Genomic DNA, 27,295 nt, shown 5'->3' with positions numbered 1-27,295 from the left:
AGGAAGAGGGAGCAGAGACAGTAGAGGTAGCCATGGTGTGAGAAATGTCACTTGTGACACGAAAACAAACAAGACAAGAGTTTATATACTTTTTCAGAACACGTTTATTGAATGTTTCAAACATGAATACAAAAGACAAAAATACATAAAAGCCAAAGGCTTAAGTACAACAATAAAAGGCACATGATAACGATGAACGTGGAATAAACACAAGTGTCTGTACAACAATCACATGTTTTGGGTAATGTTCTAACCAGTTCTATAGTAGGGGGTAAGGTCATACAAGTGTCCTCCCGAAAGGGTCTTTCAGGCCTGTCCACGACAGTCCTGTCCTGGGTGACGGGTTCTTCTGGCACCGTCACTAACACGGGTTGAAAAGTAACTTTTTTCCTTGAACAACTCTCGTGCATACTGGGCCACTTCTTGGGTCCAAGCCTCAAAACCCCATTCTTTCTAGGCACGGACATCTGTCCAATGGGGATGTAAGTCACAAGCTACACACACATCGTCATACACGTCTTGGGTAGCTAAAAGTTGACGAATCTTTTTTTCCTGTTGAGGTCGAGAAGTATCCAGATGAAAACGCAAGGCTTTGAGCAAAAGGAGTTTTTCGTGACCATTTAAGGCCATTGAGGTGGTAAGTACTGATCGTAAAGAGTCCACAAAGAATCGGCTGGTAAACAAAATCCCAGAAAACAAGTCACTAAGACACACACCACTTGTCGTCCCAAATTGAATGGATACAGTTGTTGTAATAATTGATGGTAATGATCCACGGTTTGAATATGGTCATTGAGTTCCTTCCACGGAATCTGTTGGATGACATACGACATAAGTCGTGGCATAACAGCCTGTTTTTATAGTCTCTTTGTTTCGAAAAGAATACACGTACTTTCTAGCCAGAGATCTTCGTTCTCCAGTGGGGAATGTAAATCTTGCATACTGTAACCGAAACGTCAGAGTTCGATTAGAAGTTTCCTCTTCCGCTAAGTAGATTCCACGTAACAAATGTTGGTAATCCTTTACCTTGTCTTCCTCAATGGGTTGCTCTAGGTGAATCTCGAAGTAACCAAAATGATCAACACGTGAATCATCGGGGGCCTGGAAGTATTGAACAAGGTCTGACCACTGAAACAATTTCTGACGAATCAGTTCTCTTATACCATTCAGGTACCAGTGGTTAAAGATCTGGTGACGTAACGGATGCAGTTGTTCTTTACGTTTCACTTGTATTTTCACCAGCTCTCGGTAAATGCGTTCTCTCAACTCCACAGGCAAAGCACGAATGTTCTCCAGCAAAGTATCCATGAATAGGTCATACTAAATCCTCTTTGGTCTGACACAAGAAATGTACTCTTTGCACAAACATGGTTTCACTTCAGTGTCGAATTTAAATCGTTGAGTCACTAATCTACACATTACAATTCGTTCAGAAGTTTCCTCTTTCACTAAGTTGACATTGTGTTCAAGATGTTGGTAATTCGTTAACTCTTCCTCTGGAATTCGATGCAGTACGTTTACAATGATGTAACTACAATCGTCCATACCAAACCAATCCTTTTTAAAACTAGAGGATCGTTCATCAATGTCTGTCCGATGGAACACTTTCAATTGAATCAATCCTTGTATAGCCTTCAGGTACCAGTGGTTCAAACACCGGTGACGTAACGGATGCAATTGTTCTTTACGTTTCACTTGTATTTTGACCAGTTCTCGATAAATGCGTTCTCTCAACTCCACAGGCAAAGCACGAATGTTCTCTTGTAAAGTATCCATGAACAGATTATTATGGTAAGAAGTTACTTCAATGTCTCGGTCCCACTAAGGGTAAGTAATGACAATTCGGTGACCATCGAGCATGTTCTACGTAGGCCGAATCTTGCGGTTCCCAGTGGTGAAGTGACACACCGCAACTGAAGCACTTGACTTTATCTCCTTCGCCCAAGTAGAAAAATCCGGCTCTGGCTAATTCTTCAGGGGTCGGTCCTCCCAGATACTTTGGCCATTTTCCTTTGAACGATTGAAGACGATTTTCAAAGTCGCAGTATTCCGACAAACGCACAGGAAACGAATATTCGTCTTTCACCGGTTCGTTTCGATGAGGGTTGAGTAACATGGGCAGGAGTTTGTTCAGGGCTGGATGACATCCGTAGGGGGGTAGACGTGAAGGTGAACATTCCCCTTTAAAACGAAACCCAGTAAAATGTCCAAGAGGACGAGCAGCATCGCTTTCGCATCCCACAGGTTTGACACGCACAGCATCCCTTTCCATGATAGGGGTAGGGGCACTAAAGTTCCCATGATGCTTTACGGCATCGCTCAGGTCACAAGGTACAGCATCGTATCCATCGCAAGGCTCACAATCGCACTCGTCTGCAAACTCCGTTACGCAATTACAATGGTAACCACATGGACAATCGCAGTTTCCTTCCGGACATTTTCCGTCGCAATGTCTGGGTCTTATCCATCCAATATTAGTCACACTAGAGGAAGATACAACTTTTTTACAATCCCCAAACTGGAACGATGTCTCTTTCAAAGTATTCATCTTGTTCGCTCGGTCTTGGTAGTCACGATGAACTATCAATCTTGCCTAGGGTTCCTTTTTATATACAGACCAATACCGACGTGACCGTACGGTAAGGTGAAATGATTGGGAAGTCGAACTCGGTTCTGGTATACAATTTGATAGATTTTTTCCAAGGGTCGACTGACGATGTGGTGAGTGGGTAAACGTACAATTTTGTTCGGTTGGTAGGTGGTCACTTTAAAGTTTCCATCCTCTCCCGATTGCAAGGCTTCTTTCAATACCCCAAAGTTGACCACTCGACTGGTACGATAATTCAGAGTCAGTCCTTTCACTTTGCACGTCGTGTGCACTTCTCCTTGTTTGTCACGGTATTCGTAGCCGTAATTTTTTGGGACCGCCACTGACGAAACTTAAAATCTTGTCGTCGGGATGCTCGTCTGTCCAGGCTCCTAAACGGTCTCCTTCGATGTCAGGGTGCTGTTGAATCGGGTGATGGATGTAAATGCAACTGTCCGTGTCAAAGTACAGGACGCGTTCCCCTAACAGTTCTAAAGCTTCGTACAATTTTAAGCGAGCATGGGCTGTCACGTAAGCCGCAATGATGACATTTCCAAAAGGGTCGTCTTGTACAAAGTCCAGATCTTATTCGTAATTGACCAAGATCAAATTCTCTCGAACGACGTCCACGTGTTTCATGTATTTGGTTTTGTCGTGAATCATCTGGAAGTAACGGGAAGGTTCTGTCAAATATTCCGTCTTGGGTCAACACGGTCGTTGTGCCATTTTATCCCACAAGCAATTTAACATCACTTTGGCAAACGATCGCCTGCCTTCGTTTTTCTCGATGTGGTCTAAAGTGATGCCTTCTTGTTCTTAGTATTTCTCTTTGAATTTTATTTGGTCTTCGGGAGTGTGACACCAGGAAGGATAGCCGCTGGCTTCTTGCTTCAGTTTCAAAAAGGCATCCACGTAGTCTGCGAAAATGCCTTTCTGCGTGGGGTCACCCTTGTGGTATTGTTGTGTCTTGGGAAAGTGACAAATTTCGTACACTTCTAACAGTTGGTATCCCATGTCCAGAGCTTTGAACAATTCCACGCTGACCCAGGTTCCCGTCAAGGCACGTTCCTCCTGGCTGTGATGGCAAGGTTGGTCTTGGTTGCACGTTTCGGCACAAGTACGGCACAAGGGAAACATCAGTTTGCCTTGACAATGGTGAGGTAAGACGGGATGGTATAGGTTCGTGGGAGGCAAAACTTTGCACTTGATCAAGCCTTCGTATTGTCGAATGTTGACCAGGTCGATGTGTTCCGTCAGCAATTGCGGGTGCCCTACAGGAAAGCGACAATATTTGCACACGTAGGGATACAGCGAACACACGTCCAAGTATTTGATTTCTTCTCCTTTCTCTTCGTCGGCTTGGTACAGCAAACAGGTGGCATTGGTCCTTCCTCCGTACAAACTATCCCTCGGGTTCAGCGGGTCCATGAACTGGTAACTTTCCACGAGGCGTTTAAACTCGGGATCGGTTTTCATACGGTGATCGTACTCGTGTTCCCACATTTCCACCACTTGGTATCCTTGCTGTTCTAACTTTAGGCGCCGCTGACAAGTGTCCTGGTACAAGTCTTCCATGGTTCGTTGCAAAAACTGATTTTTAGTGCCACGGTCAGGGTAACAGACGGGACATCCGTGAAATAAGCAACCGTTAAACTCGTACACGATCTTGGGGTTTTCTAAGTCCCAGCCATCGACCGAATACGTTCCGATGGTCTTTTCGCCTCCTCCGTTGCGGGCATGCTGAATCCATTTGTCTTCCTTGTCGCACAAGTAATGTAACCAACGTAGGGCTTTGACCGAGTATTGACGCTTGACAAAGTGGGTCGTTTGAGGACTGATGACAGCCACGGTGTTTTCAGGCATGAATCGTTGTCGATACACTAAGGAACACGCTTTGGCAATGGTGCAAGCTTCTTTCAAAGGATCGACCCCTCCGTGTTCCATGAACAGTTCTCGAAATTTTCCACAGCAACGTCGTAAAATGTCCACGTCGGAACGACAATACTTTAACATTTCTTCCTGAAAGTCGAAAGGGTCCGAGGCGTGAGCCTGGTACCAAGCGTAGAAAGCTTCTCGTTGTTCGGTACGCATGTTGTCGGGGTCGTAATAGTGAGCCTCAGGCAAATGGGGTAGAACGGCGTGTTGATTGGCTTCCGTATTGAAAAAGTGTGGAAAGTACCCTTTAGCCATTTCTGTCATTCCAAACGTTTTAGGCATTCGACTCAAAGGCATGGCCAAATAGCTCATCGAATCTTTAAACTGTACTTGTCCCACTTGCATGAAAATGATTTTGGCTCCATTCAAAGTAACTTTAGGACGTTCGGTGCCTTGTTCCGTATAGTACCTCAAAAGAAACTGTCCATCGTATCCGGAGAAATTGTGAGCCATCACCGTGGCATGACGATGACAATCTCCGTAAAGTTCGATGTCCTCTTGGCTCCACGTCTTGTCGATGGGGTCTAAGACCCATTGGGCAAAATCGGCTAACGTGTTCGGTCCCCGAAAGATTTTTTCACGCCCTCCAGGAATCTTGCTACAGTGAGGACAATGACTGAAGATAGGTTCTTGAATGCACTTCTCGCACGCTCGATGAGCCACGCAGAAATTAGGAATGTGAATGCCGGTCTCTTGCATGCATTCGAAATCGAAAAAGATGAAATTACCTTTCTTCTTGTGACCATCCTCTTTCTCTGGTGGGGGCTGGTATTTTTGCACGTAGCATTGGTGTTCCAAGTCCACGATGTGGTGACAAATGTGACATTTTTTCTTTCCTGAACATACGTGTGCCTTGGTATTATTGGTACGTATGACTTGTTCACACGTAGGGCACAATCTCAGGAGTTGACAAGAGCATTTCTTCTGTGAACCTTGCGTTTTCAGATGTTGTTGGTAACAGGTAGGGCTAACAAACGTGCGCAGACAAGTGGAACAAGGCACTGGTTCTTCGCTCAGACAGGGTGAAGAGGCCAAACATCCTGAGCATTTCGATCCACAATGCTTGTGTTGCTCTCGATTATTATAACTATGGTCACATTTCTCACAGTAATAACCGTATCCCAGGAATCCGGTGATAGTGGTAATGGTATCGAAATGGTCATCGTGATAATAGACATGAATGTATTTTCCGTCCTTAAAGTCTTGCCCTCGAAACAACAAAGGCCCGCGCACTTCTTAAGGGTGCACTTTCAAGGTGTATCGTGGAGCTAGGGCATCTTGCAATTTTTGCATCTCAGGAATGCCACAGGGTGTGTCTTTGGACATGCCAGCTTGTCGTAACAGGAGTTCTGCTTCACTTCGTTGTTTGGCTCGTTCCGATTGTCGAATGTTCTCCCAGTCTCTTTTCCATTCTACCGTGTCGTTCTTGTTGGCATAGGTTCGTCCCACCACGATGGCACGGGCTAAACACATCTGGTCATGAGGATTGTGAATTTGGACAAGGCTACGCTTAATGCTGCGAAGGTCGTTCACCAATAACATCTTTTTGCGTCCGGTCCCTTGAGGAGGAGAGACGTGGGTCATGTCCAATGTGGCTTTTCCATCGGTGATGTCAAACTGGTCATTAGATTGTTGCACGTGTTGAATCTTGTCCATGACTTTGGAAGCGGTCAATTCTGCAGGGGTGCTAAACTCGATCCAAACAGGGGATTTCAAACCGTCGTGTTGTATGGAAAGTCTCAAGCGGTCGTCTTCTTTGGGTTGACATTGTCGCTTGAGTGCAGTGAGCAGAGAATCCCACACTCCGGTGATGAACCCTTCTGCTTTCTCTAACGGTACTTCAGACTTGAAATCTTTAAACTTCACCGTGTATTTGTAAGCCGTGGTTCTAAATTTTCTAGAGGAGCGCTTTTCCGTCTCTCGAATGGAATAGTATTTTTCAGGGTTGACTAAAGGTGGTGAACTTGGTTTAGAGGTTTCAAATTCTGGTTCACTCATGTCCTCTTCAAAATCACTGGCATGAATTTGTGCCAAGATTTCAGCCCTGGTTCGAGGCGATAGATCACGTTTCTGCCTCTTACTTTCTTCTTCTTCTTTCTTCTCAAATGAATGGGATCGTTTCATCTTGAAAGCAAAAAGTCAAATGACTCAAGTTCAAACACCATGAGCTACTTTATAGTCATAGCAGACCAGCGTATATAAAAGGGTGTGTGTCTTATCCTTTCACTATTCATTTCACTCTCAAGCCGAGCACAACGATGGAAGAGACTAACCAGATGGAACGTTTCGTCAGAGCTTTGCGAGGGGTCATTAGAAAATTCTCTTCAGACCAGCCTACGGACTACTCTCCTTCCTTTCGAGATAAAAGTCAAGATACTTGCTATATCTGTCAGAAGAAAGGGCATTGGTCTTCAGAGTGTCCAGACCGTCAAAAAAGAACAAAAACAGGGACTAAAAAAGACAAAAGTCAAGATACCTGTTATTATTGTAAAGAAAAAGGACATTGGTCTCCAGATTGCCCAAAAAAGAAACAAGAGGAGTCAGAAGAAAAGAAGGATTCTTCAGAAGAAGAGAGGGATTCTTCGGAAGAAGAGAGGGATTCTTCAGAGGAAGAAGAGGAAGAAAAAAGACAATTCTATTTACAAGAGGCAAAGAAACAGGAGAAGAAGAAAAGAAGAAGGGAAGAAAATGAGGAAAAGACGGTGAAGAAATTTAAAAAACAGAGAGAGTAAACAAGGAGAAAGAAGAAGTCAATGAACTTTTTTATTAAAGTGTTGTGTTGTGAATTGTGAATTGGATTGTAAAAAAATGGAGAAAAGAATAAATGAATGATATAAGGTAAGTGTCTTTGAGTTTTGATTTTAAAATAAGAACGTACACTCACGCACTCATACACAGACACGTACTATAAGGGTAAAATGGGTGGGTTTTTTTTTTTTTTTTTTTTTTTGAGTTATTGGCAAATTGAAATTGTATTTCTTTTCGAGAAATGTGGGTGGCCCTGAAAAGGGCCTTTTTCTTCATGGTGAAGGGGTGAGTTTAAGCAATCAACTTTAACTGCCTTATGCCTTTGCCACGGCCAAGGCCTACTTCTGGACTGCGTAATGTTGATGATGATGATAATGATTGGGTTGAAATCACTAAGGGTGGTACGGTAGGCTTAGTCACAGGGTTGACGTGTTTAGCTCGGGAAGGTCGTATTCTCTTCGGTCGTGATAAAGAAGTCTGATACATTTGTTTCAGACTTCTTAACTCCGCTAAAATGTCCAACAGTACCGTGACCGTTTGATTTTCACCCTCTTGTTTCTTTGCTGCTACTTCTTCTTGCTGTTGTTTTTTTCTTACCTCTTCTTCTTGTTGCTGTTGCTGTAGGAGAAAAGCCTGTTCCGCTTCCTTTTGTCGTTGTATAAATTTCTCCAATTCTTCTTTCTGTCTCTGTCTAAAATTCTCCACTTGCGGTAATGAAGAAGGTAACGAAGGTTCCGGAACAAATTCTTGCGAGGAGAGAAAATCCACAAAATCCCAATTCACCTCTTCTGAAAGTAAGTCCGGGTTCCCTTGGGCAGTCTCCCCTGCTGGTGCACCCCAATGGATCGTTTTCTGAGTTTCCGTCATGTTGAATCACTGTCGCATAGATTGACTGCACATAAGCGCTAGCGAATCTATATAGACTTCGTGACGTCACAGACTGCTCTCTTCGGATTGGATGCGGGCTGACTGAATTCTGTAACGCGTGTTCGGATTGGTGAATGAACTCAATCCGTTTCAATCCTTCCTGTACCTATAAATAAGCGCCGTTCAATGCATTGATTCACCTGTTCTCGTCGCTTCAAGATGTGGACTACAGTTGAGTCATCCACCCTTGTGTCTTCCATGATGTTTCGGACAGACTTGCTCATGTATGTCCGATCCAAGTGGACCGTTGTCCACAGGACAAACACCAGCCTGTGGATACGTAGGATCTACGTCGAAAGACAAGGATGCCTGAAAAGAGTGCTGATGTACGGACCAACAGTAAGACGCAGCCTAAGGACAAGAAGAAGACCAATGCGGTGCCATTTATGTTAATGAATACATTAACATAAACCCAAAGGCCCTTTTCAGGGCCAGCCATATTTCTCGAAAAGAGATAGCCTTTCCATTGCCTACCCCTTTTTTTATTTTATTTTTTATTTTTTTATGTTTCAATTTTACATAGACCCTATACAGTCCCAAGGTTTTTTTTGGCCATGTTAAATATACATAGACCCTATATTGTCCCAGGGTTTTTGGCCATGTTAATTCCCATAGACCCTATATTGTCCCAGGGTTTTTGGCCATGTTAATTCCCATAGACCCTATATGTTCCCACGATTTTTCTCCATGTTAAATTTACATAGACCCTATATGTTCCCAAGGGTGTTTTTAATGATAAATCCCATAGACCCTATAATATCCCCCTTCACTACTATTAAAAATTAACATAGATCAGATGTCATTACGCTAAAGCAGCATGCACCAGCAATGTGTGTTGTTTGTAATATAAATTGCTTAACTTTAATTACATATATATGCGTTAGAATATGAAAGTTAGAAGATGAACAACCATGATAAAGAAATATTCCATCACAATTTTCTTCTTGCACCTAATGATCAAATAAACCGTATGCCCTATTGAGAGACAGGCAGACAGACAGATGTCTTCATGATTGTACATCTGTATTGTTCACTTACCTGATGACTGATTTTACTTGTGTACAAGTGCAGAACCATATTCTATTATCAATTAATACCACTAGTTAAGCGGTTCCTTCTAATGTTTGTTTCCACTTCCATTATTACAAGAATCACATGGCTTTGTCGTAGTATTTACATGCTATTAAATATGATACGACTGTATTCAGTCGTTCCAAGATAACACCTGTGTGAGGTCAAGATTCTGCAGACTAGATCAGATCAGATTAGCGAGGCTACTAATTGTGAAATGAATACCGTATGATACAGTTAAAGGAAATGCCAGGTTGTTACTATTGTAAATTTCTCAGCCAGTGACATTTTTTAACTTGCCGACGAAACTGACAGCAATTTAAAGTACATCTAGCATGAGCAAAGATCAAAAACAGTTGCCGCATAAGTACTGGAAGAGTACATGCACTTTAAACAAGATCTTAATTGTTGGGAATGGAGAGGTCGTTATATTGCAAAGAAAATTAGACAACATGCAAAATGGTCATTCTTGGGATTTAACCTTATGGGGTCTATATGGATATAACTATTGTGAATATTTAAACCCTGAAGGAGTATGGTATGTATTTTCATAGTTTGCATTTACTCTTTCATTTATTAATGTTTTCTCTCTTTGCCAAAAGCTTCAGCAACACAGGGGCAATACGTTAAAATAAAAAGAAGTAAAAGATCCACCAAGAGTTGAACTCTCTCTCTCTCTCTCTCTCTCTCTCTCTCTCTCTCTCTCATATATTGGACCATATTTGATATCGATCACGAGGTGCAAAAAGAAAAATGAGATGGAATACATATGCATCCTTCTCTCTGTATCTCCCCCCCCCCCATTGCTGGTAATCTGAAATAGCATACAGTGATACTTTTAATATTTATGAAACCGAAGTTATTATAATTTAATTCCACACAGCATCGCAAGTGGTATCCTATCTGTAACTCAATACATTTTCGGGTCAGCGTCATTATATATAGCTAAAATACATAATACGTTTAAAATACTTCTTGTGAAATAAATTAGGTACTTTTATTTACATTTAATGATCCTGACTAGAAAGGTTACTGAGTTACAGGTAGGATAGTTCGCGATGCTGTGTAGAACGAAGTGAAAAACACAATCCGAGGCGTTGATCTGGCCTCGTCTTATATTCAGCATTGACTTACATAAGGATGAAGGATGGAAATTTGCCAAATTGGCTGATTAGACATATACTGTGAACCGACTTATAGACTGGCAAATATGGTAGCATTATTATCTTAATCTGAGTAAAGGATATCGTGTTTATCATGCTCATTATTATACATTTAGTAAAAGACCTTCCAATTATGACTAAGATTTTTCTTTCCTTTCTTTTTTTTAAAACCATAGAGTCGTAACAGTTGCCCTCTGCGAATTTGAATTTAATATATATTTTACAAGACACCATTTACTATGCAGAGGAGAACTGTCAGATTAAAAGATGTATTTTTGTCCACTTTCCTTCTCGTCAGTTTTGCATATCCCCCTACACACATACACACACACACGAGAAGCCATGGGTGACGACATAGACCCAAATGGGGTTATAGAGTTAAAAAGAGCCGAAACTTTATAAACCTTAACGGGAGTTTAACATGGGGCGAAATGCGTGATCGAAAAATATTGCAATATTGTTCGATGTGGTTGACCTCAAAGGGGTTATATTGTTACATTGTTCGAAGTGGTTAACCTCAATAATGCTATTGCCTTTGGTAATATAGTGACAAGACAGCTTCATACGTTAAAATCGGTCGACAGTTTATAGCGACAATGGAGCTTAACATGGACAAATTTAAAGTCAAAGTGTAGAGCCTCAAAGAGTAGAAAATTTATGGGAAGAAACTGAAATGTTACTGTTAAAAACTGTTTTGGTACTATCGAAAATATATTTTTTTTTTACATAGTATTCAGTGCCTACTATCCAAAGAAAAGGGTAGGATTCTTGATACACGAGCTATACTTGCATACATAGAATCATACTACCACACACAATCAAGGATAAGTCTTTATAGGCACATTGTAAACATACTATACTACCTCACACGATTGGACTTTTTAAGTTTTAGTTGGGTTGTGAACATAGACATGCAAATATTCATAAAAATAACAACTTGACAATATTTTGAGTAGTATATCTTCTTCTAGAGATCTAGGCAACCCTGAAAAGAGATTTTGGTTTTTGTGGTTGTCGGAGGGGTTACTAGAAATCAGAGGAGTGTCTCCGCCTAAAATGGGGTTGTTGTTGTTGGAGTGGTAACTGACACTGGACACAAGGTTCCCGTTGTTCCCGTTCGAGGAGAATTTGAGGCAGGGATTGGGAAGCAGGTAACCGATGCAACTGCTCAATAAAATGGTCCACAATTGTTTGTCTCCTTGTTGCAAACTCAAATTGGCAATGGCTGCCCCGATGACACAATACACCACAAAGATTTGGCAGAAAAATACGATTTGCGTTTTAGGCACACTTTCTCCACACCACACCCACAAGAGTTGTTTCTGTAAATCTTGCAGAGAAGAACTGGGTGAAGGAGTGGTCGCAGTAGCTGAGTCTGTGTGAAAGGGCATGATGGTCACTTCTTTTTATAGTCGATGACGTGCGAAGCGCCGGTCCAAGAATCAAAACTGGGTGAGCAGCAGAGAGGGTGGACAGACCAAATTACCCGAGCAAAACTCTTGTGTTTAGACCAAAAAAGGCCGTGCTCGTTCATATAGGTCATACCACATCTACGATTATTGTTTGTCCCAAACAAGACTGTAGACGAACCCTCTCTGCTGCTATTCATGTTGCAAAAGAAATTTTTACCACCATATCAAGTTTGATGAATATTTCTCAACGCGTTCTCCTCATCTGTTTCATCTTTATTTGTTCTATGTTTCAAGTAATATTCAAGTTCTGATGGTGGTTTTCGATTTATGTTCAGCAGCGGGGGGGGGGGGAACAGACCACTTAAGGGAATGGTCACCTTGTGTTTGAACCAAAAAAATAATGACACTTCATAGAGGTCAAATACCACGTCTACGATTATTGTTTGTCCCCAAAATAATTGTAGACGAACCCCCTCTGCTGCTCAATAATCCTGGGAATCTTCATCTGAATCTTGGGAATCTTCATCTGAATCTTGGGAATCTTCATCTGAATCCTGGGAATTTATTCTATGTTTCAAGTAATATTCAAGTTCTGATGGTGGTTTTTCTATTTTTGGATTTATGTTCTTTCTTTTCCTGTAATATATCATTAAACTTCTGTATCGATCTCCACCGCAATTTTTGCAAATTTGATATAATCCTCTAACACCGTTGTTACATCCAACACATCTTCGTGGACCAGCATGAGGGTTTTTCTTTATAAGATAATTATGTTTTTTGCAATATTCTCCACGACATTTTTTATCACATTTATTAGTGGTTCCTTGACGCAGCCACGCACAATTGTTCATTATATTAATGATATCTTTTTAATTCAGTTTAATTTTATCATCACCCCTGTTATCCAAATATTTTATCAAGTCCAATACGATATCTTGTTCTAGGATCGTGTAAATTTATTGTTATAAACCCATGCGGAGTAGCTTGCGCTCGTAAAAAGAAATTTCTGAATTTAATTATATCCATGTCACCGCTGCACCAGGTTTGATGAATATTTCGCAACGTATGTGTGTCTACGCCATTAAACACAACTAAAATATTACAGTTATCTCTGATCACTTTTGGTATTTGTGTGTATCGTTGAGTAACATAAATAACGTCGGTATTTTTATGTCTACCTCGAGAAAAATCCTGGCTGGGTTTGATTGTTTGTCCAGCATCACATCGTCGTATACAACTAAATTATTAATAAGTCCGTCTATGGAATCAACTGATGGTGCTTCATCAATATCGGTTATAAACTCGATAACGTCGTTAGCGTTTTCATTAAAACCCTTAAGTACATTATAACATCGCTGATCATCAACTGACGGGGCTACCAAATATAATTTATCCCATTTTAACCATCTCATTATAAGATTAAGTAACAACTGTATCTTTCCACTTCCAGATGGTCCTATTATTATCATTCTGATGGAATTTGGTAACGCAGGATGGTGCTTGACAGGTTCTTGTTTTCTTGTCGCTGAGAAATCAATTATATCCATGTTGTATAAAATATCTATGAATTTATATTGCTTACGCTGTAAAGTTAAAACTCCAACTGTTGATTTAGCTACGGTTATAACAAAAAATAAAAAAATAGCATATGGTGGAAAATGTTCTATATGCGGTAGAAAGAAATTTTCGTTTTTACCTAATAGGCGCGGTGGTGATATTGCTAATTTGATGTCAAAGTTTCCAGGTGCTCCATGGGCTAAATACAGCGGAGAAAAACATCTACCAGGATATAATTATTGCGGCCCTGGTACTCGACTCGATATCAGGCTTGATAATCAGGATCAACCAAAACCAGGCGAAGAACCAGTAAACGCTATTGATCGAGCTTGTCATGTTCATGATGTAGCTTATAAGAGTAAAAATCTACAAAATAGGCATATTGCAGATGTGAAATTAATTCATGCGTTAAATGCTATAAAAAATAATAATATCAAAGAAAAATTAGCTAATTGGTTAGTAAAATCCGCGATGAAAGGTAAATTAGCGCTAGGGGCTGGTAATATATAAATGGAATCGATTTATTATTCACCAATTGGATACTGGAAGGGTAAAGCAGCAATTAGTAAACTCGCTGATGCAGCAGCGGTTAAACATTCTACTGCTAAAGCGTGGTTGTCCAGGCAGGCAATATGGCAAATTTATCTACCACGTCCTAAGCAAATTCGATTTGCTCATTTTAGTGTCAGTGTTCCTAATGAGGTTCATCAAGCTGATATTCTGTTTTTACCACATGATACTGTACGTAGAAAAACGTACAAATACGCGCTAACTGTTGTTGATGTTGCAAGTCGATATAAAGATGCAGAACCTTTAACGACTAAAACAGCAACTGAGGTAGCCGACGCGTTTAAACGAATTTATCAACGAGGTGGTGGATCACAAAGTGGTCTACGATGGCCACAGCTGCTACAGGTTGATCCTGGCAAGGAATTTCTTGGTCCAATATCATCGTTGATGAAACAACATAATACCAAAATACGACGAGGACATACTGCAATTCATCGTGATCAGGCAATTGTTGAGCGATTTAATCGAACACTCGCTGAGCGGTTATTTGGATATCAGTACGCGAAGGAATTTATTCAGGATACGAGATCTCGTGAATGGGTGACAAGATTACCAAGCGTGATAGCTGCATTAAATAATGAGATTACACGAACGACCAACATGAAATCTATTAATGCAATTACAAGCGCACACATACCTACACAACAACGTGATTTTTCAGCACAACCATTATTAGGTAATATCACCGTTAGGTATTTATACGAACCCGGTGAACTTGAAGGCGGTAAAAAAAGAGCAACTGATCCTATTTGGAGTGTTACCACACATAATATATCAACCGTGACAAGATCCTCAGGTAGACCCGCAATCTACAGACTGGATTCGGCTGCTCCTCAACGTGGATTTGTGCGTGAACAATTACAGATAATTCCCGATAACACACAATTACCACCAAAATCACTTAACTAGCACCCAAGGCGCTGGCGCCTCTACGTCGATTACATTCAAGACAGGTCAACATTATATTTTCTCGTGTATGACCAAGATTGTTATTTTTTCTATCTACGGTAAATTGTCTTGGATCATTTTTCAGATACCGCCATAGCATTATACAATTACAACTTACACAATGATTATTCTGTTGTTGTTTCAGCGCATTAATAAAATCAACATCAAGATCAAAATTGCGTTTATTTTTTTTATCACACTGTTCATAACCAGATAATTTTTTTCTTATTATATCATCGTCAACATCATCATCACTAATCACTGACGAGTCCATGACGATTCGTCTCAATTGAGATATTTTTCTAACTCGAGACACTGCGAGATAAACCAAGTTCGACCATTCGATGTGATCATCAACGATCCAAACAACTGTATCAGTAATAGTTAATCCCTGAGATGAATGAATCGTCATCGCGTATCCAAGCGTCCACGGGGATTTATCAGCACGTAGAGCATCTTCAACAACATCAACATCAACTGCAACAATATCATTCAATACAAGATTCTGTTTCCTCTTTGACTCTCCTGGTATATCAACGTCGATATTTTGCCGTCGTGTATCTGCTGGTCGATAACATAACGGAACTGACAACGTTGGAAACTTTTCTCGTTGTAACTGAAACAATTCCCGTTGAAGTTTATCACGAACTATCTTTCTGCTTGCAACTATCAAATCGTTTGGTCGCCACGTTTGCAGAAAGTCTTTCATGGGTGTTTCTGAAATTATTTCACGCATTATTTCACATTGAATTTTATTCGGTTGTAGTCTGATTAACTTTTTAAATTCCTTCAACGCTGCATCAAGTGCTTTATGATCATCAGATACTTCTTCAGCGTGGTCAACGAAATTTTTCAGCCAATCATGTGGAGATGGTCCAGCTACGGGTGGTGGTTGACCATGATCGCCGCACATTATCACGGCAGTATTTCTTGTTAACAACCAATCAAGAAATGTTTTTAATGTTTCTAGCGGTACAGTGCATATCTCATCCCATATTTTGATCCTTGGAATGTATTTCTCTCCCATCCTTAAAGATGTCCATGTATCACCCTTCCATCGGAAAAAGCTGTGATAAGTACAGGAATTAACACCGCGTTGTTTCATCTCTCTCGCTAGTCTATGTGTAGGTGTTAGTACAATCATATCTGAATTCTGAAATAGTTCGATAGCTCGAGTGGTTTTACCAGAACTTCCAGGTCCATTTAGGTAAACCGTTTTGTGTCTGGTTATTGGATCGTATAACGATGGTAACAACGAAGTTGTCAACGTTTGACATTTTTTACAGTAAATATCTTTAACCGCAACATCAGCGGATTCGGAATAATCGAGCATATATTCCTTTTTTATTCTCCACGAACCCCACGATGTATAAGTGCCTATGTTTAATCCTTCTAACAGTATTGACTGTTTTTTATTTATATAAAACGAATCAGTAGCAACTCTGACGGCATGCGCAGAAACCTTATTTGTCATCGATAATAGATTTATTGAAACATACGCGAGCATCGATGATCTTAAATGAGTATATTGAGGTGGCTCACCGTCCATATAGCTCACAATTGTACCCAGTTTATTTCCATTTGACAAGAAAACTGTTTCTCGACTTATAAACGTGTTCTTGTTCGTTGTATCAACGATTATAAAATCTAACTCAGTATCGTCCATGATCAATCTTGCACAATGTCGTCTGTGATCATATGCTGCTCCTTGTGTAAACTTGCCAATTATTTTTCTACCAAGATCCTTCGAATCGGTTTCGTCCGAATGTGGTAACCAAACCTCGGTTTGTTTTCGATATGATATAATTGCTTCACTTACAATCAACCGTGTTAATATCGTATAATCAAGCATATACCGTAATAGTACTATTGGTGTCCACATTTTTTCTGAAAAATGTTTTCCAAACCAAACATAACAAATTGGATGAAGTCCTTTAGACATTTCGAATGATTCGATACGAGCGAATCCAGTTAGGTCAAAATCCGGTAATGGTCCATTTATTGATACTCGCGTCATTTCGTGCGTCGGATGACCGAATCGCTCAAAATACGCAGAACAATCTCCGTATCCAAGAAAACTTCCGGGATAACACGCAACCATATCAACTGAAATAACATCTCTGTGATCGTATTTAGTATTCCACAATCCGCCGTGTCCATATTCGACACAACTCGATACTATGTCATTGAGAAAATCAAACCGAGTTGGTTTCCACGAATTTTTCTCTCTAGCAAAATGAGACGCAACTGACTGAACAGTAAAACAGCTGCTCAATAATTCGTCAGCGTCATCAGTATATTGCAGTGCAAGGTTTTTCATTTTCTCGTGAAGAAGATCTGTTCGATAAATAACGCCATTTGGTCTCACAAACTGATCAAATTGATTATTTTCTTCCACACAAGACTGAAATAACCATACTGACACAGGATCGTTTTTACTTATTTCGTTAATAAAATCAAACATACCTCCATCAGAATTATCTATGGAATAACATTTAACAGTTCGATTTCGTGGAAACACTGTTATTGCGTTAGTCCACGCGTGTGCGTTATGATCAATAATTGTAATTGAGGCTCCTTTTGATTTATATTTTGATTCATACAAAATATCCCCTGTTATCGTCGCTACGGTTATTGGAAATTTTAATATTTTTCCTAACGCAGCTACATCTTTGATAGACGCACCGGTATCTTTAACCATATCTCCCCACGTGTTTATTATTTTACGTCTTTTATCCGTTAGACCGTTTCCACGGGCCGCGTTTGTAAAATGTTCTGTTACGCGTTCAGCCACACAATTTATTTTTGAAAGTTTCATCGGTGATAGTTTATCAACGCTGGGTTTTTCATTTATCACATAGATTCCATAAATAACCGCGGTCACAGGATATGCTCGTTCATAATACGGTTTGTCAATGCCAGTCAATAGAACTGGTTTGGAATCTCTACTTAATACGACAGTTTTTTTATTACCGTGGACAGGATCATATTTGTCACGGATAATCCAATCATCTGTTTCTGTCAACACGACGAATTTTATTCTGAAAAGATACTTGCGATTACCTTGATGAATATCAAAGAGGTAGTTAATGATAATTGCTGCTCGTTTATCGTCCATCATAGCGTTAATGGCGCCCTTGCGTATAATCTTGAACGTTGACCAGACATGAGATGCACCATCCGTGTGAAATTCTTTCTTGGCGTCGTGAATTTTATTAATCAAACCTCTGTTTTTCGGATCAACCAAATATTTCATCGGTAGGCCAGAAGATATTCTGTCAAGATTAAATCTATTTCCACCTGAGGGTTTTATTCGGGATAATCTATCGAATTCGTTCATATATTTCAAACAAATATTTAAATAAAGAATATTATGTATACAATGTCTCAATGCAAATGGCTCATGGTGGGTTCACTAACTCGTTGTAATAAATCTTGCAAAAAGGAATTTTGCGGACAACACATGCAGTGCGTTAACCGTGGAAGCTTAGGACCAATACCATGTCTGCGATGTGGTGCTGGAGTGCGAGGAAAAACAGAATTATGTGGAAAGTGCGGTGGTAAACGATACAGAGAGCTTAAAAGATATTATGACAAAAAAATAATAATAGTGAAAATGCTATAAAATCCGTGGAGGATTATATATCAAGATTTCAGACAAACAATGATTTAAACAAATAATATTATTATAATGGAGCAAAATAAATTTGTCCCACATCCCACAATAACAAACTATGAATCAGATATTAATGGTGTCATCAGACACTGCAGGTTGAAGAGACCAGTTGGTACTGTTGATAATGGCTATCTTAGATTTACTGTTGGGAAGAAAGATATCATTGTCATCGTTTCATCTACGAATGTTTCTTTGGAGTGATCAATGACCGTCTTGTTATTGATCATATTGATGGGAATTCTCAAAATAATAGTTTATCCAACCTTCGAGTTGTCACACAAAGCGTGAACTCTGCATGTGGTAATACTGGAAGATGTAAGACAATCGGAAAGAGGGCGGTACATTCTACAAACAGAGAAACTGGCGAAATAATTATATTTCGTTCAATATGTTCTGCTGCGAAATATTTTGATATTCACCCGCATTCAGTACAAAAAGTAGCAGAAAATATATATAAAACCGCTTTCTCGAAAAAATATAAACAGAAAATCACCTTTCAGTATTGTTAACTATCATCACCACCTCGAATTAATTTTTTAAATTTATGTCACAGATTTTCCCCCATACACTACTTATTTTTTGACTCATGAAAGGGAGGTAATTTATGGTCATAATTATCTACGGTTTCTAACTTACAAAAATATACAGTTTGTGTATTTTTCTGTTCTATTCGTGAAACATTTAGAACAACACAACACATAGAATGCATGTATATTTTATCTAACCTACAGAAAACCGTCATGTATATTCCAGCTTACTGAGTGCAGAATCCAGCGTCTAGTCTGTATCGATCGTGGCGGGTTAATTTTAGATCTACAGCACAGCACAGGGATCCTGCGTGCATTTACTCGATTACAGAAATACGTGCAGGAATTAAAAATCAATTGCATTTTCCTTGTTCAGAGCAAAATATATTTGTATACGTATGTGCGTGCGTATGTGTGATTATGTATTTGTGTGTGTATGTGTGGTTACTTTTTTTTCATCGGGTAATATTAACAACTAAATACTCCCTTGACCATATATGTTCATGGATACAGATTTACAAGTGGGAAATCTCGTAATATATATTTCTCCATAGAACAGATATAGAGAGGACTGAAAATCTCATAATAGTCATAGGAAGGATGGAAAAATCTAGCAGTTATCATAGGGAGGATGGAAATATCTAGCAGTTATCATAGGAAGGATGACAAAATCTAGCAGTTATGTTACAGGAAGGATGACAAAATCTAGCAATTGTCATAGGGAGGATGGAAAAATCTAGCAGTTAGATGATGTGGGGGGGGGGGGAAATTCCTTAATTCAGCTTTGTTTGGTGAAAATATATTATATAAACGTATTTCTTAAATTCAGAATTGTATTATTCGAAATTAGTTCCTTTTCAGCTATATATTAACTTCCGAAACATATAGTGTTAGAAAAATTCGATAGCTCAATCCGTATCGTATTGGACTGTGACGCTCGCGGTCCAGGATCGAATCCCATGACTGACAATTGGTCGGGTGGTTGCGCTTATTAGCGATTTTTATAATTAATTGGGGCACCGCCAGCCTCTCTCCGCGAGAAACACCACCCATATATCAACTGGTGGTTGATACATGTTTTGTACCACCCACGGGTTGATTATTTGGTGGGTTCTCAGCGGAGAAAATGGCCTCTTCATTCATTCATTTCATTTCATTCATTGCATACTTAATGAACCTGCTAAAAGACTCGAATAGAGGTTCATTCATAATATATGTTTGTGCTGTCCTTAATTCATTCATTGCATACTTAATGAACCTGCTAAAAGACTCGAATAGAGGTTCACATTTCATAATATATGTTTGTGCCGTCCTTGAAACATCTCGACGAACTCGCTAAACACTCGCTAGGAGTTCTATAAAGGGATAATTTTTTTTTTTATTTTAAAGATTTATATACTGAATAATGAACCATGAAAATATCAATGATGTAATTGTTGCTATTAAAAAATTGACAAATGATGGAGTTAATATATCTAATGAACTAAATCCTGAAAAAATAGTTTCTGATTTTGAGATTTTACAAGAACGTAAAAACCAAGGAATACACACCCTATCATCTGAATACAAGCTCATGAAACGGATTCAGGCGGCAATGTTTCAGTCGCTAGCTACCGTAGAAGATAATCAGGTGAATGAATTCATTCCTCTCTCTGCCGCAGTAGAAAGAATTAGATCGCTGTTATCCCACGAGTACGAGGAAAAGAAAACAATTAGTACTCGCATAAGACTATTGAGAAAACTTATGTTAGCGAGTAACCTAGTTGGTGAAACGATCCAAAATGAAAATGAAAATGACTGGCCTGACCACGTGTAGATCATATTTATTCTGAATTATTATTTATTCTGAGATTATATTTATTCTGAATTATTATTTATTCTGAATTATTATTTATTCTGAGATTATATTTATTCTGAATTATTATTTATTCTGAGATTATATTTATTCTGAGATTATATTTATTCTGAATTATTATTTATTTTGTAATTTTGATGGGTTAGTTGGTACTTAGATTTATGCAAATCAATCAAATTTGTAATTTTGATGGGTTAGTTGGTACTTAGATTTATGCAAAATGATCGATTTTACAATTTTGATGGGTTAGTTGGTACTTAGATTTATGCAAATCAATCAAATTTGTAATTCTGATGGGTTAGTTGGTACTTAGATTTATTATTTATTTCTGAATTATTATTTATTTCTGAATTATTATTTATTTATTCTGAATTATTATTTATTTCTGAATTATTATTTATTTCTGAATTATTATTATTTATTTCTGAATTATTATTTATTTCTGAATTATTATTTATTTATTCTGAATTATTATTTATTTCTGAATTATTACTTATTTATTCTGAATTATTATTTATTTATTCTGAATTATTATTTATTTATTCTGAATTATTATTTATTTCATAATTTTGATGGGCTGCTTGGTACTCAGAATCATGCAAACCAATAAATTTCATAATTTTGATGGGTTAGTTGGTACTTAGATTTATGCAAAATGATCGATTTTACAATTTTGATGGGTTAGTTGGTACTTAGATTTATGCAAAATGATCAAAAATTATGATTCTGATGGGTTAGTTGGTACTTAGATTTATGCAAAATGATCGATTTTACAATTCTGATGGGTTAGTTGGTACTTAGAATCGAAGATTCTTATTTATTATTTTTTCTGAATTATTATATTTATTTCTGAATTATTATTATTTATTCTGAATTTGATGTGTTAGTTGGTACTTAGAATCGAAGATTCTTATTTATGTGAAATGATCAAATTTTCAGAAGAAATAAAATATTCAAAAAAGATGAATTTTTCAACACAATTACCTCATCAAACATATTTTGCACCAATATTTTTATTTATTTATTATTTTTTTAAGTTGATCGACTTTAATACAGGAGTGTGCCTGATCTCTGTCAAAAATGATCTCGATAATATGTTCTCGACGGAGTTCATCTAACTGTTCTTGTGTTAATAAGAAATCCTCGCTTCCATATTCATCAATAACTAAATTAACGTTAAATTGTTCTGTGTTTTGTGAAAACGCTGTTCTGATGGCGTTTTCAAGTGCTTCCTTGTCATGTATAAAAACCCTCACGTGCTGGTACATCATATAATATTTATTGGATTAATTTAGAATCGAAGATTCTTGATCAAAGATCTACGATTTCACATAAAGATTTATTACAAGCTCTTCTCCACGCAGGTCAATTAAGCGATTAAGATGGTCTGTGAGTTTGAAATTTATTCGTGACAAATACTGATTATGCGTGCGTAAATGAACAGGATTGGTTGGTACTTGCACGATTAAACTTCCAGGGGGAACTTGTGGTGTAAATGTATATAAAATATATCCTTGTTGAGCTTGATTTGATTTTCCAAGATCTATTTGATAACTGCCTTCTATTACGTCACAAACTAGATTAACCGCGATTGTCGATGTTATATTAACGATTTCCGGAGATACGTGTCTTCCACCGCCGAGTGGATCATTATTATATCTAAGAACAGTTGCTGGTGGGGCTATTTTTCTCCACGCATTAAGTATTTCAGAAAAACTTTCCGTGATAAGATCGTTGAGCGTTTTTCTTAATTCGTCGGTTTCAAATCCTGGTAGTGTAAAATCTAATAATTCTGCTTCAGTTATTTTATAATGATCAATGTATGCTTGTTTGATACTATTTTTTTCTCCTGCATCTATAAAATCATGAGCATTTATTACCTCAATAATGGTCTGATTAAAATATTTAAGATCTAATACAATTTGATTTAAATGTTGTATCGCTGCAATGATCTGATCTCTTAGATCGTCATTAGGATACTCCAGGATATAGTTTTTAAACAACTGTGCTAGTGTCGTTAATGTAGTTGTGTATTCAGTTCTAATTCCGTTAGCATGTAATCTGAAATGTCTTTCAAAAACGATAACAACTGAAGTTTTTGTAACATCATAGATAGAAAACGGTGGAAAAGGATATCTTTTACCATCTTTCAAAGTGTAATAAGTATCCCTACCAGTCCATGGATACGAATTTCGGTATTTTGGAGTTGTTATAAACCTGGCTTCGTCAGTAAGAAATTCAATTAATTTTGGTTCTGGTGGTCCTTCATATACCGGGGAAACATCAGGCCAACCTAGTACGGATCTGATTGAAGATTGATAAATATCAACGGCATAATCAGGAGAATGTATCTCTACCGTCGAGGACAGCGTCGGCTCATGAATATTAATCGATATTTTTGCTTCTTTTCCGGTTATTGATTTTATTCTACGTTGAAATTCATCATTGATCTCCTCGATCTCATAACTACCAGTGGGTATTCCAACAACAACCCAGTCAGGTGTTCCATCGGGTTTGTTTTTATTAGCAAATACGAGCGAATTATTTGTTGGTGTACCATGAAATGATTTTGATCTGATATTTGGCCAGCTGTAATATACCCGTAATTGCGCTAGTGCAATTTCATTAGCGCGAATTGCAGTTGGAAAATTGATATTAAATTCAGGATTAATCGAGCTTACCGAGATCATCGTTGTCTTGTGCGGGGTTGTGTTAGTCACGATCTGCTGGAGTAATTCCGTCATTATTAATACTTGTATCTTTAATACCGATACCTTCGTCGTATATTTTAGTTATCATTGAAAACTCGAAATCAGATAAAATTCCATCACTGAGACTTGCTGATAACAACGAGGATAATTTCGAGTATGCTACCGTCGCTGTGTGTAATTTTATTATGTAATAGGATAATTTTTCGTTCGTGCAAGTACATATTTTTTTTGCGATGATATTAAGCACACCTGCAATAGTTGTTGCTGCACAAACAGAAATAGTCACGGCTACTGGTGCCATCATTGTCACCGCTGATAATATTATTCCAGCTCCAGCAACAACAGCGGATACTGAATAAATAATCACATCAACGATAACTAATCGTCGTTGATATTTTTTTTACTTTTACTGTATATTGTTCGACTTGATCTTTTAGCGCCGCCTGCCATTCACGCGCTTGATTGTACCTGTATTGTGCACCGTCCATATATTTTTATGCAGTAACCAATTGAGGTGTTTCAGCTACAAATTCCAAACACCACCAGTAAGATGTTGCGATTAATTCCTTATCAGCTGCTTCCAAAATAAATATTTCTTCGGTTCCGTTATTTAATATAACGGATACAACCCCGGAAAACCTATCCGTTGATTGACGCCACGGATACGTTGTAAATATTTCAAATTTTGCAGCACTGAACACAGACAACCTGTACACGCCAGTGACTGTTGCGGTATATTTGAAAGTATTATTCTGCACTGACCATGTTGCGAATCCCGATGATACCGTGTATACGATGTTTGTGATATGTCCGGGAGTTATTCCGGCTGAGATTTTAATCAGACTGGTTTTATTGACGATCTCAGGAATCCCCGCTACGATGTCTTGCTGTGTTTGTTTAATCGTGTCTAGGTTAGTTTTGATATCAACGAGTTTCATGTCAATGGCGTGTGGAGTGCCGAAGAATTTATCTATGGCATCATCGGTTTTTTGAAAATTTCTTCGAAATCTTCCAAAAGCGCCTGCGTGAACATCATACTCGGCCCGTAACGTGGATAATTTACCATCAACGGTGTCGACGTATTTTTTTGTTGCTGCGTCTTCGTCGGATGTTGGATCTCTTAAAACTACTATTTTATTTCCGTTCATGCTAAGTTCACCTGTCATTGTGTCACCGGTATTTTTTACGCGATTAGCAACACTTTTTGCAATTTCATCTCTGATGGTTTTAAGTGACATACTTGAATCCCTGATTTTGCCGCTGTCAGTAAACACGGGTATATTATCCGTAACTGCACCGAGTACTCGTCGGATTATGTTATCCCATTTGATATTGCTCGTTTTTAGTTTACCATATCGATCTTGAAAAATAACAACCTCATCTGGGTCAACTCCAGCCAGGTTCATAATATCAGCGAGGTCATCCTTAGTCGCGTACTTTGACAAATCAACATCGCCGGATGTTCTTTTAACACGTGAAGAAGATCTTCCATAAATATCAACCATTATAATAAGACCTGTTGTTTAAAACGCTTTACGCGCAACGAATCGGTTGCTTGTATAATCATGCACGACTTTATGTGGTGGTTTGGATGATTTTGATATAGCGTTAAGTACATTAATTACCTCACGGCCGCATATTGGCGGATCTGTCATTGTTTGTGTGGGTAACGTTGAATACCAAACTCTGGTTGCTGCGTGGAGTGGTGCAACATACTTGATAAATTGAACAGGTGGAGCTAACCCGTATGAATCAAAATAAACGATTCCACGTGGATCAACCGCGTATGATACCCAATGAGTACCAGATCCAGAACGTTCATCGAGATTGATAATACCTGTTTCTAGTTTGTTTGGTTGTTTTGGTAATTGATCTCGCATGAAAACACCTCTGAAGTTTTTTATTTTTAATCGTTTAGCAGCATCAAGTAAATCAAAATTTGATGCGGAGCGTCTAACGTGGAAGCCTCAGACCCTTCCCCCAACGAGATCCTGGCAATCTTAAGCCGCGTCCCTTTTTTTTGTATCCTTGCCCTGTTGCTTTCTTTAGAGCCATTCCAGCAGCTGTTCCAACAGCACCTAACGCGGCTGCTTTTGCTACGGCTGGCGCGGCAGCAGCTATTAATGCTGGCATAGCCGCGAGAAGTGGAAAAATACCACCGATTTTAACTGAGTCCTTAATTGCACCCGCAGAGAGATTGAGTTTGACGCCTGTTTTTGATTGTTTAGCGCCATTGAAATGTTTAAGCTGGCGTTCTGATAATGATAGTTTATTTTGACCACCCGTGATCTGATCTCGCTTTAGTGATATTTTCATTCCACAGTTTTTTGCTGAATTTGATTGAAGGTTTTTAATCTGACCAGGAGTCAGACTGACACTAACGTGATGATATGGCATTTTATGATAAATACTTACCACGCTCCAAATAATAATTAAAGATTTTCCACTGGTGCATCAACGACCCTCATTCGACCACTACCACCTTCAAGTAACATGGCTTTATCGCTAAGTATGACCGCGATTGCTCTGTAATCAACACCACCTGTATTTAATGTTGCTTTAAGATGTATATCAACGACAGATTGTTTTGATAGATCAAGATGCTCCAGTGAAAAATAATAAATCGGATACAACGTCCTGAAATCATATTGTGATATTTGCAACCCAGTATCTACATTTTGATCATGTCCCATGAATGACATCAAACGATGATATGCACGTCCTATGTGATTTAGTGCATAATTTAGCTGTATATTCTCTGTTGGTTCTTGTTGTCCGTTTATCCGCAAGGAAATATTTGTAAGACCTAGTTGGTCAAATATCATATGAGAGTGAACTTGACTACCTAAACGATCATGGTTTTGAAACGCAGTAAAAATATGTCGTGGTGCAGAAACACCTTGTTGTGATGCTATATGCCATGTAAACTGACCGTTAACGTTAGTTTGCATACTATCTGTGTTTGTTGTCAACCATGACAACAAGGATTTACCACCTGTGTCCATGAAAGAAATTAATTTCTGTTCTTCTGCGATCGTTGGAGTCATTACCGGCATCCACAGTGAAAGTTTCGACAATATTACTTTACCAGCATCACCAACAGGTCTCCACAGAGCATCGTTATCATCACCCTTTCTTACAAGAACAACCGTGTGTCTAGCTCCAAAAATAACCTTTTTAACATTCCTACAAAATCCAAAAATATGCGATAGTGGAATTGTACATGAAAAACCTCTATTGGCTCCTATCAACATATATCTACGCGCTGCAAATCCCAAGTTGAAATTTTCACTAGAACCATGAACCACCGGCCCCACATCGGCATCCGCGTTATTGGCAAAATTTCTTGGTCGTCTTATATTATACGGATCGCTTTCAGGGTTATTAGAATTATCTTTCACAAACATCATTGTGGGACCTGCTGATCTTGTATAATCATCAGAATATCTTGCTAGACCAATTATTGTTGTAGCAACGTCTACATCTTTCTCAATCGATTCAATATTTTTTCCATCAATCATATACGTGGCGCTATCAAATAATGCCATGATCCCGTTGTTGACGAAACCAACTTTTACTGGATCTAAGTAATTAGTATTATCCGTTTT

Source organism: Sinohyriopsis cumingii, chromosome 12 (assembly GCF_028554795.1).
Source record: "Sinohyriopsis cumingii isolate HCF-2022 chromosome 12, ASM2855479v2, whole genome shotgun sequence".
In the NCBI taxonomy this organism is placed as follows: domain Eukaryota; kingdom Metazoa; phylum Mollusca; class Bivalvia; order Unionida; family Unionidae; genus Sinohyriopsis; species Sinohyriopsis cumingii.
Note: the sequence above shows the minus strand (reverse complement) of the source record.